This window comes from Pleuronectes platessa, chromosome 10 (assembly GCF_947347685.1).
Source record: "Pleuronectes platessa chromosome 10, fPlePla1.1, whole genome shotgun sequence".
NCBI lineage: Eukaryota > Metazoa > Chordata > Actinopteri > Pleuronectiformes > Pleuronectidae > Pleuronectes > Pleuronectes platessa.
Window position 1 is genome coordinate 5206547 of NC_070635.1, and position 15677 is coordinate 5222223.

Below are 15677 nucleotides of genomic sequence, written 5' to 3' on the forward strand. Positions count from 1 at the left end.
GCAAATTTCAATAATATTTAATCAAATATATTTTAATGGCGATATTACGAAGCCTCTGAAGTCCCACAATGTGTTATTTGTTTTTATTTTGAGAACACACGATGCAAGGATCGGAAACAAGACAAAAACATGTGCACATTAGATCTAAAAATTATGAATAAAATAATCTATCAGGATATCTTCAACCACTCAAATTGACCATGTAGAGCTGCTGCCTTCCATCTTCTATCATCAGTATTAAGCTGGCTCTACAGGCAGACGTGTCTTTTACTGTTCAAGCTGTTGCTTTTCCCTCCTTGTTCTTCCATATCCTGCCCTCACTGTTTGCCCTGTCAGTAGCTGTCTATCAGTATACTTCTATCTCAGTATACTGGGGCCAGTAATTAAAAGACAACCTCTACAGCATCCATTTTAGAGCCTGAATGAAGAGATTCAGTTGCTGCTTGATAATCATATGGTTAGAGGAAACAAAACTTCTGTGCAACAGACAAAACAATTAATCAAGGAAATGTCTGCAAGTCCTAAAATAATCAGATGTGATTATTTTATGAAATTTATGGTGCATCACATCCAGAAATTCTCACACTAATAATCTATAAACTACCTCCGCTCTCATCCTAGGAGGAACCAGAGAGCCTGCAGGACTATGATGACGTTGGTAATGCAACTGCACGTACACCAACATCTCCAAATCTATTGGACGACCACACCAGTGAAGGTGAAGTGGAGCTGAACTTTCCACAGGTGAGATTCACAGCGACGCCCCGACGTCAGACGACCAACAGAGACTCCAGCAGCTCACACCAAGATGAGAGTTAATACTCTGACGTCAGAATTTGACCCGAGATGTTCTCGTCCTGCTTTTTACAGCTACCTCGGGCCTGAGGAAGTTTATATTCACAATAAGTCATCACAGAGAGTCTGAAGCGTTCATGAGTTAAACCGTGTTGCCATTAGGAATATTTTAAAACTAGTTAGCAAGAAGGCACAGAAGTTACATTACTGAGCTAAAATATAATATATTAGTATTTGAAAATGTTAATTAAAGGTTCTGGAGAAAATAGTGAACATAGCAAAATGTGAGGGGTAAATGGTTAAAATCCTTCTTTTGCAACTTTAAATGTAAATAATGTGAGTGTAAAATGATTGTATTAATAACTTTTTATATAATCTATATATAAATGACATGCAGTTCGACAAGAAATGCTGAGAATCACTGCTGAATGTTTTTTTTGTGCTTTCCAGTGTTGTGAACTTAATCCAAACCCACACACATGAAATGTAAAATATCCTGTAGCTCAAAATAAAATGAAATATGTTGGAACAAATGATGAACTTTAAAGTTTATTGACATTATTGTTGGATTTGTGAACATGTCACAGCGCGAAAGAGTTTCTGAAGAATTCATGAACAAACAAAATGCATTGCGTCATTATATGGACATTATCTTGTGATGCATTTCTATTAACGGACCATGTGAACATTAGATTCACTTGAGTTAATTGATAAGTAAAACAAAATCAAGTATATGACTACACCTGATCTTAAACTCTTGAGTATTGAAAGTAAAAGTACAAATTCTGAGACATTAGGATTTTATTAGATACGTTATTACATTTTCACACAGGTTCATCAATGAGTAAGTATTTTAGTTGCCATGGAGCCAGGCCCGTAGCCGGAGGGAAGTATCCCCCGATCTAAATATGCACATTTTAAGATGTTTAGAGATCAGCTATTGGTTAACAGCAAACAACAAAACCAGTCAGTGAGAGAGAGAGAGAGAGAGAGAGAGAGAGAGAGAGAGAGAGAGAGAGAGAGAGAGAGAGAGAGAGAGAGAGAGAGAGAGAGAGAGAGAGAGAGAGAGAGAGAGAGAGAGAGGGAGAGAGAGAGAGAGAGATTTTTCACAAACACTTTATTTACATATTTTTCATTTTATAAACAGTTGCTTACAGTTTGCAATAAATAAACAAAAGTGCTAATGTATAAAAACTCGGTCTGTTAAAAAGTGTGGAAAGGACAGCTCATTGTTGGTGACGGTGCAGAGTATGTCGTTAAAACACCAAATTCCTTTAAAAGACTCAAGATCAGATACCATTGTGTAAAAACTGAACTCGAGTCGGAGTCTGGCCCGGAGGCTTACCACCCACACCGCCCCTGTTCCTGCCCGTCTCTGTTCTCTCCCCTGTTCTTTCTACTGATGTAAATGGCCATCCCTCTCTTATCTGGCGTGGTTCCACTAGCTCTTGCCCAGTGTCCGCGAGCAATTTGTGGATTACTCTCCTCTTCCCGTTCTTTTTCTCCAGACTGAAGAAGTAGCTGGTTGGAGCATCCACTTCAGTGATGTTCTGGAACCGAGACCTGACCAACGCGCCCTGTACTTTACTTTCTAGCAGGTCGGCTAAAGACATTTTTTTTTCTTTGAGGCTTCAATGTACCCTTGATATTCCGGTGGACTCACTTAAATGCTCTAGTTCCACTATATCAGTCTCTAGATCTTTCATAGATCGGATGGCGTCTGGTGTGACATTGAGGGTGTGCTGTTGACACAATAGGCGTATTTGTTTCTTGCCATGGTCCCTCCACTGCCTAAGACTGCTAAACTCGCCCTTCCTCTGTATAAAAACACCCCAGAAAAATGTAAAGACATCTTTAAAATTCTTATCGAATGTTAAAACAGAATTAAAATGCCAATACGATCTCTTCAGTAAAACAATCCTGACAAAAACATGAGATAAAAGCAGGGAATGATCACTAAAACCAGCAGGCATGATGGCACAGCTTTTAAAAATGTTAGAGTGATGTTTAAAACAATACATCCTGTCTAGCCTGGCTGAGGAGACCCTACTCTCTCTGATGTGGGATCAGGTGTACTGTCTGCAGTCTGGGTGCATCCTCCTCCACACGTCCTCCAGGCCGTGAGAGTGGACCAGCTGCTTTAAGGAGTGCTGAGAGGCTGGATGAGGCTCTGCGTGGTTGTGGTGTAAAATCTCATCTTCAGTGCAGTTAAAATCCTCACCCAAGAATAAAAAATCCTCCATTGCACAATCATTAATAACTTCACTTATTTTCAGTAAAAACGGCTTCCTCTCTGCACCGGTTGCTGAAGCATAGACGTTAATAAAAACAGCAGTAAAGTGGTCGAACTGAGCTTTGGCTAAAAGAAGCCTCCCCTGGATCACATGTTTGACCTCCAGTGAGTTTGGTTTAAAAGCCGTGGAGAAGAGGAAGCCCACTCCTCCACTCAGAGAAGTGTTTTGACCTAAAATGGCCTCCCCTCCCCACTCCCTCCTCCAGTCAGGCTCATTATTAAAATCACTGTGCGTTTCTTGTAAAAACATGACATCAATTTTTTTAATTTTCATTGTTTCATAAATAAGAGTTATCTTCCTTTGATCTCTTGCACCGTTCACGTTTAAAACCCCAACTTTAAAAACATCCATGTTGTTTAAAATGTCAGAAACAACAACAGTAAACAATAAAATTAATTAACACACACATTGCTGTCCTTTCCATCACTGCTCAGTTGTCTCTTTGCTCTGAGCACCATTTTTTTTATTCTAAAAACTTCCTGGTCTGTGAGGCCAGACTCCTCCCTCTGGCTCATGTGGAGTTTGACCTAGATTTGTGAAGTGGTCTTCAAGTTTAAGAGCCTGTTGATTTTTTGTGAGATGAAAAAACTATTTAAATTTGTCTATTGTAAGAAATTTCTTTTTTTGACTGCTTAGAAAAAGCGGAACGTTGCTGCTGTCAGACACACACTCACTTTCACTCACATCACTGTGCATTTGTACTTTACTGCTCTTTGCTTCGTTTAAAACTGTCCTGGCTGACCTCCTGCGTTTGACTGTTTGTTTTGATTTTATTGCTTCTTCCTCATCTCCTCCTCCTCCACCTGTTCACTCCATGCCACCCTGCCCTCCCCTGCTTCTTCTCCTTTCCTTCCACTGTCCCCTCCATCCTGCTAAATGCTCTTTTCTTCAGCTGTCTTCTCCTCTACCTGTTTGCTACCTACACCACCCTATTCTTCCCCTTTACCTCCCACCTCCCTTTCCTCTACCTCTCCCAAAGCACCCACTGTCACAGTACGTGTTTCAGTAATGGAGACTTACATCCAGACAACAACTTCCGTATAGGCGACGGTACCTTCCCATGCCTGGACAGCAGTCTGCTGAGGAACTCATCGGTGATGAACGGATGGACAGGACCACCTTGGTAGCGGGTTGGGACAAAGGCAGTACCTGTACCAAACAGCCGTTCACAGTGATACCTGTCTCGACCACCGAGTTCACCTTCTCCACGCGGCCGAGGAACACGACCACGGCGCTGTTCATCCACGCGGCCGACACCACGCAGCTGTGACCGACCTTCTCTCCCACAGCGAGCCCGATGCTCTCCACGCTGCAGGGGAAACTTACACATATTTTAACCCCGTGTTTTCTTGTTAGTGATTTAAAATTCCCGCTGGCCATGGCGGCCGCCACGCCACCAGCCAGACGCTGGTGAGGGGAAAGACACCCACAGAAAGACCCAAACCACCAGAAAATAAACTACTTCGACTCTAATGTGCTATGTGATTGAAAAATAATAACATTTATAACAAACAAAAGAAAAATAAAGAACGAAAATCACACTCGCTCCGTCACTCGCTCATGCACCAAACTCCCAGCATGCACCGAGAGAGAGAGTGTGTGGGAAACCTATTTTGTACCTAATTTCGTCTGATTAAACTTCAAAGGAAACATATGCAAATCTTAATTCCGGTCTCAAACTGCGTCTACAGAACCAGTCTGAACTGGCTCGGACAAACATCCTTAGTTCTTCTATATAAGATCCTTGCATTTGACTGTTCTCCATCTTCACTCTGAGATCCCTGTGACTCTCTTTGTTGATCCTTTCTGCAGAAAGCTCCTATTAAAATACACAAGACAAATATGGTGTTCAAGCCTCTTACATATCACAGTGTGTAAAAGCCTGTCGATGTGGACAGGAAAACATTTCCCAGCAGTGACTTCTTTAAACTGTTGAGTGTGATAATTGGGGAGTAGACAGACAAGCATCAAGAGCAGAAGTCACTTCAGAGCAGTAACAGAGAGAGAGGGAGAGAGAAAGGTAAAATACAACATTTAACTAATGCTTGACATATATAATGTTTTGAATTGTAAAGGTTTATGTAACCATCTTTGCCTCATTCCTGTCTTTGCTGGTGAAGTGAAGGTGTGAGACTGTGCTGGAGAAAGAGTGAGGATGTAGTTTTAAATATAAACTGTACAGTTAATGATTCACAGTTGGACAGGGGTCGTGAAACATGGCAAAAAGTTGAGACTTTAACAGATGTAAATCGATTCAGAGCTGCTGCTTGTTCTCCTAAAAGGTGCAACATCCTTTTTAAAGACGATGATTTCGATGGTAGACTTTCCTCTGGTTCCGTTACTGTATTTTCTGTGTCAGGTTCGTTGGAGGAAGAAGAAGAAGAAGAGATGTTTGTTCTCATCTGGGCGACTCTGCTTTTCTCTGTGAGAGTCAGCGATACTGAGACAGGTATTGACTTTTTATTTTACTCATATGCCAACTTTATAGTAATGAAGAAAATAGGTGGAAATAGTTTGCCAAAAAAAACAAAAACATTTTTTTTTTCATTTGGGATTAAAATTTGAATTCCTCTGTGTTGTGTTTTCTGACATCATTATGTATAAAACTGTGTAAAACTGTCAGATTCTCATGTTCTATTTCTTTCTAAATAGCTTTTCTACTTTTTTTGGTATATTTTAAAAGTGTAAATAATCTCCCTCTCTGTTTTTCTCTTAATGTTTGTGTAACCCACTTGACAGGTAAGTACACACTAGGTTCGCAGGGCAAAGTAATAAGAAGAGATTGGACACCGCAATGAGTAAAAGGAACACACAGGTAGATTTAAGCAAAACACTGTATTAACATATATAGAAAATAAACAGTTTACATACACTGCCGACAGTTACTTTTGTTCTTATTTGAAATGTCTTTTTTACCGGGTGCACCCTAAATAAAATAAAATGTTTTACCCAAAAGAAATAGTTCAATTCGAAAGTTCTTGGAAGTCCTTCCCCACAACCCTACCACTCTGGCAGGACAGAGAATGAAGAATGGAAAGGTTCCTCCTCAATCCAAAATGCTCACGCGGGTAGCTCGCCATCCCCCTCGTCAGGGAGAGAATCACTCCAAATCCACGGTCCAGGATCTCAGGGTATCCAAAAAACCCAGCCTGTATAATATAACAGACTGATATAAATCTATTCAACCTTTCTTAACTGTACAGTTTAATTTTATCAATATCAATGTATAATGCAACTTTTCACTGTTAACTTGTTAAAAGATAACTGCTGCATCGCAATATTAACACATGAAATGTCCACTTCACTGTTTTGTAGTGAGAAAACCATTAATATAAGACCACTCACAGTTCACCATTAAATGCTCAGATTACTGATACCTCGTACCTATACACACCACAGCACAGTAATATACAGAATATATAGCTTCATAACCCATGAAACTCAGCTAAATGATGTCTTTCTCTGTTCATACAATGTAAATAACATGCACGCATACTCATTTTACACACATATTCCCGTTTTCCTTTACTATCATTAGAAAAATACCACAACACTGTGACTTTATGTTCCCACTCGGTAGCTAACCCACCACGAGGCTAAGCTAATTCACAGAGCTATTTGCTAATACAGATAGTACTCACCGGGACAATAAAATAATAAAACAAACACAAGATGTTCCCAGGGTCGCTTCAGTGGTTCACCGGACTTTTCTCTGTTTACACAGTTCCTCCTTTTAACAATATAAAGTGTATTTTTTAAAGTTTCATCACTCCAAAACCTCTGTGTCTCAATTATCGTCCTGCTGCTCTCTGTGTATTTTTCACACACTACCGCAGCGTCTCTAACGTGAAGGAGGCGGGACATGCGTTGCCTTAACCAATAGCAACTCAGCTAAACTGAAATGAACCAATGAAATCAATTTGAGAAGTTTTTCTTCACAGGACCATCTACTGAATCAAAAAGACCTCTGAGATCAAATGAAATGATCAATGAAATGAAGAATAAAATAAAGAATGTAGTTATGAATTAAATAATAAATGTATAAATTAAATAAAAATAATTCTCAGTGAAAGAACATATTTTTAACATATTTCTCATATTTGTAACACTTTCTTCCAACATATTTAGTAACAGTTGGGTTTCTTTTTCCAACAGGTTACATTTGCATTAACAGGTTCTTCAGTGCGGGGGAGAACAAGTTGTCCGTTGACAGATTACTGTATCACTCTAGTTGAAGGAAACATAACAGCTGAGGCTGGACTCTGTGTCGTGATACCATGCTCCTTCACTGTTCCTGAGAATATCCACATCTCACATATAGTTTGGTTTAAATGTGAAGCGACTAAAGGGAGATGTGGTTATGGAGACATGATTTTCAACAGTAACACCTCCAGCGATAAGGTTCAGTCGGAGTTTAAAGGACGAGTGTCACTGCTGGAGTCTGATGTGAGCCAGAAAAACTGCAGCATCATCGTCAATGACCTCAAGGAGTCAGACTCTGGAGCATATCAACTCAGAGTTGAAGCTTTACCGAGGGGAGGTTCATATAAATTCCCCCAAAGAGCAACTGTCTCTGTTCAAGGTATGAACCAACCTGCTGAATGACATGTTTGTTATATTTGGGCCATAGGCTGCAAATAAACATGAACAACACTTCTCCATTTCCTTCCGTTGTACAAAATACGTGTGATGCCACGTTGCACTTTTGGTGTCAAAGTTTGCACAGTAGAGATGTTGTGATGTAGAGTGGTGTCAAAGTCCAGTCAGTACATGGGCTCAACCGATTGTAGGACCAATTAAGATGTTTCATCCCGTTACAGAGGCTAACACCAAAAAACGTATTAGCAACAAACTTTCTGAAGAATCTGCACTTTGACAAACATCAGTGTGATATGATCTCCTGGAAGTGACGGAAACAGTTCTTGTGAAAAGTAAATTTTAGGTGAAGTTTGAGTTTTTGATCCATGTCCCATTCACTAACATGGAGGTGGCATGGTTAATGACCTGTACTGCAGCCAACCACCAGAGGGTGATCAAGGGAATTTGGCTTCACTTTAGTGCAGCTGTCATGTCGTCCATCTTTATTCACAGTCTATGGGTGGGACATAAAGTCATTTTGGCCGTTGTTTAGCTGATGCAGTTTATCGTTGCCCCATTTAAAAAAAAAAGTGAATGAAGTGAATGATGACGTTCTGATCTGACTCCATTCATGAACTGGTCTCCCATCAGGTCTGAGTCAGAGGCCCACAGTGATGATTCCACCTCTGACGGAAGGACAGCTGACCACACTGACCTGCACTGCTCCTGGTCTCTGCTCTGGATCTGAACCTACATTCACCTGGAGGTGGCGAGGAAGAGGAGAGAGCGACGCTGACCTCACAGGAAACATCACGGCCTTCGAAACTGAGAATGTGACTGAGTTCGCTAAGAGACGCAGCTCGACTCTGTCCTTCTCCCCTTCAGCTGAACATCATGGAACCAGCATCACCTGCACGGTCCTCTTCCAAGGAAACGTGAGCACAGAGGAGACGGCGACTCTGAGTGTGAGCTGTGAGTAGAACTTCTTAATTTCTGAGGGGCTGAATTTTACAACAAGAAACTTTGTTCTTAACCACATTATATGACTGTGCAACGTGTGTTTATCTATCGTAGATGTGAAGGAAGTCAGAATAACCCAAAATGTGTTAGTGAGAGTGAGACTCTGAATCTGAAGTGCAGTGTTGAAGGTTTCCTTCCATCGCGGATCACATGGACTAATGCACTTGTGATGGTGAATGGATAAACAAGGAGGATATATTCTACATTTCTGAGTATAAAGTAAATACTGATCAGACGTGCTGGTTCCAAAAAGAAGAAAACATTACTTCACAATATGATGTCATTCAAAATAAGGTTTAGCAAACCTGATCAGAAATAAGTAAAAAAATGGAACACTTACCTAAAATCAGTGGCTGTTAGGGTTAACCCTTTGCTAGGAAGAGAAAATGCTGAGAGAAAAATTGAAAGTTTCATCAGTAGAATCTCAAGCCAGTCTGTTTTATCTTTTATGGTTTCAATGCCCATTAACTGGTGTGAAAATACGTTTCACATTCTTCTCAGTCTGGTTTTAAAGAGCAGCAATAATGACACTTCACTTGTTGTGTATTTCATGTTTGATCTTTGATGAGGTTCAGGAAATGACGTTGTCTTTTCCCCTGAATTTCCCGGATAGTTGTACACACACACATCACGGAGTCGGCAGAGAAGCAGGAGCTTGACGGGAGGAGCTCCGTGATGCTGAGCTGCTTCAGTCACAGCTTTCCCCCAGTCCAACACTACTCATGGTACAGGAAGAGTCAGGGAGAGGAACAGGATGAACTTGTGTCAAAGCATCAAAACCACACAGTGTACTCAAACCAGCCAGGAGTCTACTACTGCATCGCACAAAATGAAGTAAATCAAAGTTTGTCTGATCCCGTCCATCTGTTTGAACGTGAGTGAATTTCAAAGCCTGATAATTGTGTTTTATTGCTCAGGAGACATGTGGGAGGTTTATATCAGATCATGTTTTCTGGTTGTCCATCTGTACGTCCCATTTCCTACATCCTTCGCACAAACACACAATAAGAATCAAGGAGTAAATGATTTGATTTCGGTAGCCAAAGGTGAAGCTCGATATGATGCTCTCTCTCTTTTAGCCACAGGAAACTCTCTGCACATCCTGAAGTTCCTCCTTCCTGCTCTATTTGTCCTGATGATTATCATTTTAATCGTCATAGTTTTAAGGTGAATGAATAAGAAGTGAATTTGATTAAATAAATACATTTCAGAGATGGTCCGGCATGTGTAACCACATCATGTCCCTCTATGTTTTCAGATTCAGGAGGAAAAAATCTATTCAACAAGGAACAACAAACACCAAATCCCCTTCTGGTTTTTCAGAGCAGTTGAGTCGTCCAGACGCCCCTGGACACCAGCCTCTTCCAGAGAGCACGTAAGACCACACCCACTCAACACACTGTCCCCACCCAGGACAAGGATCATCATGTTGGACAGAGTCAGACATGGACTGCTGCTCATGCTGGAGTCAAAGCATCCATTTATGTTCTATATCCTCCGACATGAATAACACAATGAAAGTCTGCCCTGTTATTTATAATAGTCATTCACTCTGTATGCATATGTTTATTCTTACATATCTTTTATATTCCACAGGCCTCCGACCGACATCAACCTTGTTTACAGCATTTTGAATCTGCCCCAGGTGGGACAGGTGAGTCCCGGGTTGAGACAACACTTTAAACTAGAAAACAATAAGTTAAAACAGTCTTTAAACAGAGACTTTAGTAAAACTCAAGAAGATTCATATTAAAAAGAGTTTAATTCAAAGTGTCTAGTCATGGTGGCCTGTTGTCAGAACCGTGTCGTAGCACAATCGATTTTTTAATTATTTAACAACCAGTTGTTGAAACTTCAACATTTATATCTAATTGGCTTTATGTATATTGAAATCGTAGGAAACAGTGATTAAGGAGACTACAGGTCTAAGATTCAGGATATTTAAGCCTCTGCCTCATCACTTCTGACCTGTTACAGCTGTAAAACTACTGATTCTTCCAAATACTCTAAAGCAAATCTAAATATATCTAGTTAACAAATCTAGAAAAATCTCTGTAAAAAACAACAAAAATGGTTGATTTTCAGTGCTTAAGAATTGGAAACATAATTAAAATGCAGTTTGTAGTTGTACTGCATCTTAGAACCATATGTACATCAATATATAACGTTCATGACTTAAATGTACAGACATGTAGCTGACATGTTGAGAGAACGTTAAAGTAACGGTGATCAATAACAATCATGGTTTGTGCCAACTGTAGGGGCGTGCTTAGGCCCGATTTAAGCTTGTCTATTCATTCTGTTGGGAGAACTGCTACTCGATAGACGTAAGTGTTATAACTCTCCTAAGAAATTGTTTCTCAACCAGCGAACGTGGTAAAGTTGACTGTTATTGCAATTAATTGTTTTGGCTATTATGCCAATTCATTTTTCTCATTACAAAGTATTTGTTTTTCACTCTTTTGTTTTATTTCATATTGTCATTATTAATGCGGCCCTTTTGGGCCTTCTTTTTGGGAAAACAAAAATTCCCATCACACAAACTACATCTCCAACACCTCCTGAGAGTTTTTCTACCTAGCTCAACCGCTCTTGTACATCTCTCTTTAACACGCATGCACAGGGGAAAACTACCTGCAGTTTCTAGCCCCAAGCCGGTTTCAAGGTTCCCCTCATCACCTTTATATTATTATAGATATATTTCTCTTATTTTAGATATTTTTCATGATATTCAAGAGTAATCTGGAAATGTGTTGAAATATCAAAGTTAATTTGGCAGACCCCCTGCAATGCCGTCACGGACCACCAGGGGGCCGCGGACCCCTGTTTGAAAACCTCTGCTCTAAAGTCATAATTTCAATAATATGTTATCAAATATGTTTTAATGGTGATATTACAAAGCATCCAAAGTCCCAGAATCTGTTATTTGTTTTATTTTGAGAACACACGATGCAAGGATCTGAAACAAGACAACAACATGTGCACATCATTTTTTTTAAATTACGAATAAATATCTATCAGGATATCTTCAACCCCTCAAATTGACCATGTAGAGCTACTGCCTTCCATCTTCTATCATCAGTATTAATCTGGCTCTACATGCAGATGTGTCTTGTACGGTTCAAGCTGTTGCTTTTCCCTCCTTGTTCTTCCATATCCTGCCCTCACTGTGTGTCCTGTCAGTAGCTGTCTGTCAGTACACTTCTATCTCAGTATACTGGGGCCAATAGTTAAAAGACAACCTGTACAGCATCCATTTTAGAGCCTGAATGAAGAGATTCAGTTGCTGCTTGATAATCAATGATGTTTTCTGTCTGCATCTGCTCAGGCTGCCTCTGCACAAAACCACACAAGACGGCAAGCTGGAAACACCGAGGAGGATTCTGTCAACTACGCTCCTCTGAACTTTAAGAATAATCTGAAGTGAGAATTTAATCTTTGTGTTACAATACCAGAACAACAAAGTCGTTATTAATCAGCACATGTCATGTTGATATTTGTTTTTCAAGGAAGAAGCAAAGAAAGGTGGAAGAAGACTCCGTGTATGCGAAGGTGTCCAAGCCAACACGAGTTAAAAAGGTCAGGAACCGTGAACTCTCATTTCTTTATATCAGTCTCTATGTTTTGCTATAAATTGAATTAATCCAGAAATTGTTCCATAAATAAACTATAAACTACCTCTAATCTCATCCTAGAATGAACCAGAGATCCTGCAGGACTATGAAAACATTAGTGATGCAGCTGCACGTGCACCAACATCTTCAAATCTACTTGACGACCACACCAGTGAAGGTGAAGTGGAGCTGAACTTTCCACAGGTGAGATTCACAGCGACGCCCCGACGTCAGGCGACCAACAGAGACTCCAGCAGCTCACACCAAGATGAGAGTCTTTACTCTGACGTCAGGATTTGACCCGAGATGTTCTCGTCCTGCTTTTTACAGCTACCTCGGGCCTGAGGAAGTTTATATTCACAATAAGTCATCACAGAGAGTCTGAAGAGTTCATGTGTTAAACCGTGTTGCCAGTTGAGGTATTTTAAAACTAGTTAGCAAGAAGGTACAGAAGTTGCATTACTGAGCTAAAATATAATATATACATATTTAAAACTGTTAATTAAAGGTTCTGGAGAAAATAGTGAACAAAGCAAAATATGAGGGATAAATGGTTCAAATGCTTATTTTCCAACTTAAAATGTAAATAATGTGAGTGTAAAATAATTGTATTAATAACTTTTTATATAATCTATATATATAAATGACATGCAGTTAGACAAGAAATGCTGAGAATCACTGCTGAATGTGTTTTTTGTCCTTTCCAGTGTTGTGAACTTGATCCAAAGCCACACACCTGAAATGTAAATATCGCGTTTCTCAAAATAAAATGAAATATGTTGGAACAAATGATGAACTTTAAAGTTTATTGACATTTTTGTGGGATTTGTGAACATGTCACTGCGCGGAAAAGTTTCTGAAGAAAACATGTACACACAAAATGCATTGTGTAATGAAATGGACATTATCTTGTGATGCATTTCTATTAACAGACCATGTAAACCTTTCATTTACTTGAGTTAAGTAAGAACTAAAATAAAATCAAGGATATGACTATATCCTGAACTTAAACTCTGGATTATCCAAAGTAAAAGTCCAAATTCTGAGACATTAGGATATTATTAGACACGTTATTAAATTTCCATACAGGTGCATCAATGAGTTAGTATTTTAGATGCCATGGAACCAGGCCTGTAGCCGGAGGGAAGTATTCCCCGATCTAAATTTGCAAATTTAAGATGTTTGGAGATCAGCTATTGGTTAACAGTAGCTTCTAAACCATGTCAGTGGACAATAGCATCAATGACTTACCATTGTGTTTGAGTTTGCATCATGGTGTGTATTTACATTGAGCCTGTAAGTTCCTTTATAATTGTCAAAGAACTTGTGGTTAATAAATTGTTTGAACAGGATCAGAACAGTCTTTGTATTCCACAGCACAGCGATGTAATTCTGATTCTGTCCTGGGTGGGAACAGTGGGAACACTGGTCCTTCTCTCTCATCATCACCACCTCACTGTCTTTCTCTCTTGGGCTTGACTTCAGCCTCTTGTTCCTTCCCAAAGGAAAGTGTGTCAGAAGAAATCTCTTCATTTGAGTCTCAGTGAAGAAACAACAACCCAGCTCACATATTTACATTGCAACAGTGCAAAGTAGATTCTGTATTCTGTATATTTACCAGAAGATGATCCACTCCACCTCCTACTCACTCACCCACCGCCCACATACACACATTGTTAAATAATACAGAGGTCCGGACCTGCATGGAGCTGATTCAGTTACTTCAGATGAAGGTATTTGTCTGGGTCATGCTCTCCTGAACAACTAAAGACAGATGAAGGGTGATAAGTTGTAGAGAAGAAGTTTAATTAAAAAACAAGAAATGCACAGTTCTGGAGAATATTTACATGTTTACTTTCCTCCACTAACAGTACTGCTTAAGAATATAACATTAATATATTATTATTATTTAACTTTTTAGTTCAGGTTTCCTCTAAGTTAATGCTTTATCATAACTACTGCAAAGACACCTGTTGTATCTACTGTTACCAGAGCCAGTTGTAAACGTGCCTGTTTGATTTGTCACAGCAACTAAAGGCCGACTGTGGGACTCAGTCCACAGAACCGTTGATGGTCCCAGTCGCCTCTGCTGCAGAGCACTGGTCGCCTGTTTATTCAAAGCTTATCAGCTTATTGTTGAAAGTATTGCGTGTCCAAGTCACGATAAATTCCACACTGCACTTCCTTGGGCCCTTAACAATGCACTTGTCACGTGTGAAGCCGATAAGATGAACTCTTCTCCAGATATGAAAGTCACAGAACAACAGACTAAACAGAGAGAGAGAGAGATTAGTGGAATTAGTGGATAGATGATAGATAGTATCCATCATATCTGTTCTTTATCAAAGGACCTGTTGTGACTCTTCTAATAATTCACTCTGTGTCTCTCTGCAGAAATGGCTGATGTTTTCAAAGGCCTGAGTTTCCTTTAGAAGGAAAAATAGGATCAACTTTGCTGTAGTGGGAAACCGCGGTTTCAACTGCCAGCCGCTCCTTCACCGCCATGCTGCAAGCTCTGAACGGCTCCATTGATGAAATGGCGGCCGATGCCGAGAAGATCGTGGCTGCAGCTCTCGGGAGTGAAATGCTTTTCTCTGTGTGAGATGTTTCCTGTTTACGTGTTGTTCACCTGTACTTTTATGTTTATTCAACTCTTCACAAACCGTTTTGATACGTTTCACATTGTTAGATGAAGTTTTAAATAAAGACACTGTAAAAAATATTTGAGCATTAATTCTCCAAATTAATATGAAGTAATGAAAACTGCTCTGTGCCTGTGAACAAGAGTTCACGTGCAGATACCGTGAGAAGCTGCAAACGCTATCACTGTAATCATCACACCTACAAGAAGCTGTCTTCTGGCTTGAATGATAAGGGATGATAATCATTTCTTTGCATCCCCTTTCAAAGTGTGAAAACTTCCTATTTCAGTAAAGTCTCATTCTCGGAGTGAGGCTGTGTGTGACAGACTGATACAAGTGGGTCCTCTGAGGTAAGAACAAGCTTCTATGGTTATTTATCTCCTCATGATGTTAATCTACTAGAGTAAAATAAAGTGTTTCAGAAGTTGTATTTACAGTTTATACACTGACAACAAACTGTATTTTTTCGGGATGAAACAATCTGATTTTTTTCATAAATATGTTTGTTATCAAGATCAATACATTGTTGTATTATTATTAATAATAATAATTATAATGTTTCAAAACCCTTTTTATCCATTAAGTTGAAATACTTGAAGACTGAGATGAACCCAAAGAGCCAGATATGACTTTTTAACAGTATATTTCAAAATAAAGGTTCAAATATTAAAATGTAATAAATATTGTATAAATGTTTGCAGTCAACATATTTTACATGTAGAGGTGAGGTGACT

General features: G+C 39.5%; 1 long non-coding RNA gene and 1 pseudogene across 1 annotated transcript; one reads left to right on the forward strand and one right to left on the reverse strand.

The window, feature by feature from the left end:
* Window positions 1-5201: 5201 nt before the first annotated feature.
* Window positions 5202-14733, forward strand: LOC128449208 (sialic acid-binding Ig-like lectin 14; annotated as a pseudogene).
* LOC128450192 (uncharacterized) lies at window positions 5906-6991 on the reverse strand. The gene is made up of 2 exons (XR_008339957.1): window positions 6731-6991; window positions 5906-6238 (listed from the first exon to the last, which is right to left on the reverse strand). It is a non-coding gene; the product is annotated as an uncharacterized LOC128450192 (long non-coding RNA).
* Window positions 14734-15677: the final 944 nt, after the last annotated feature.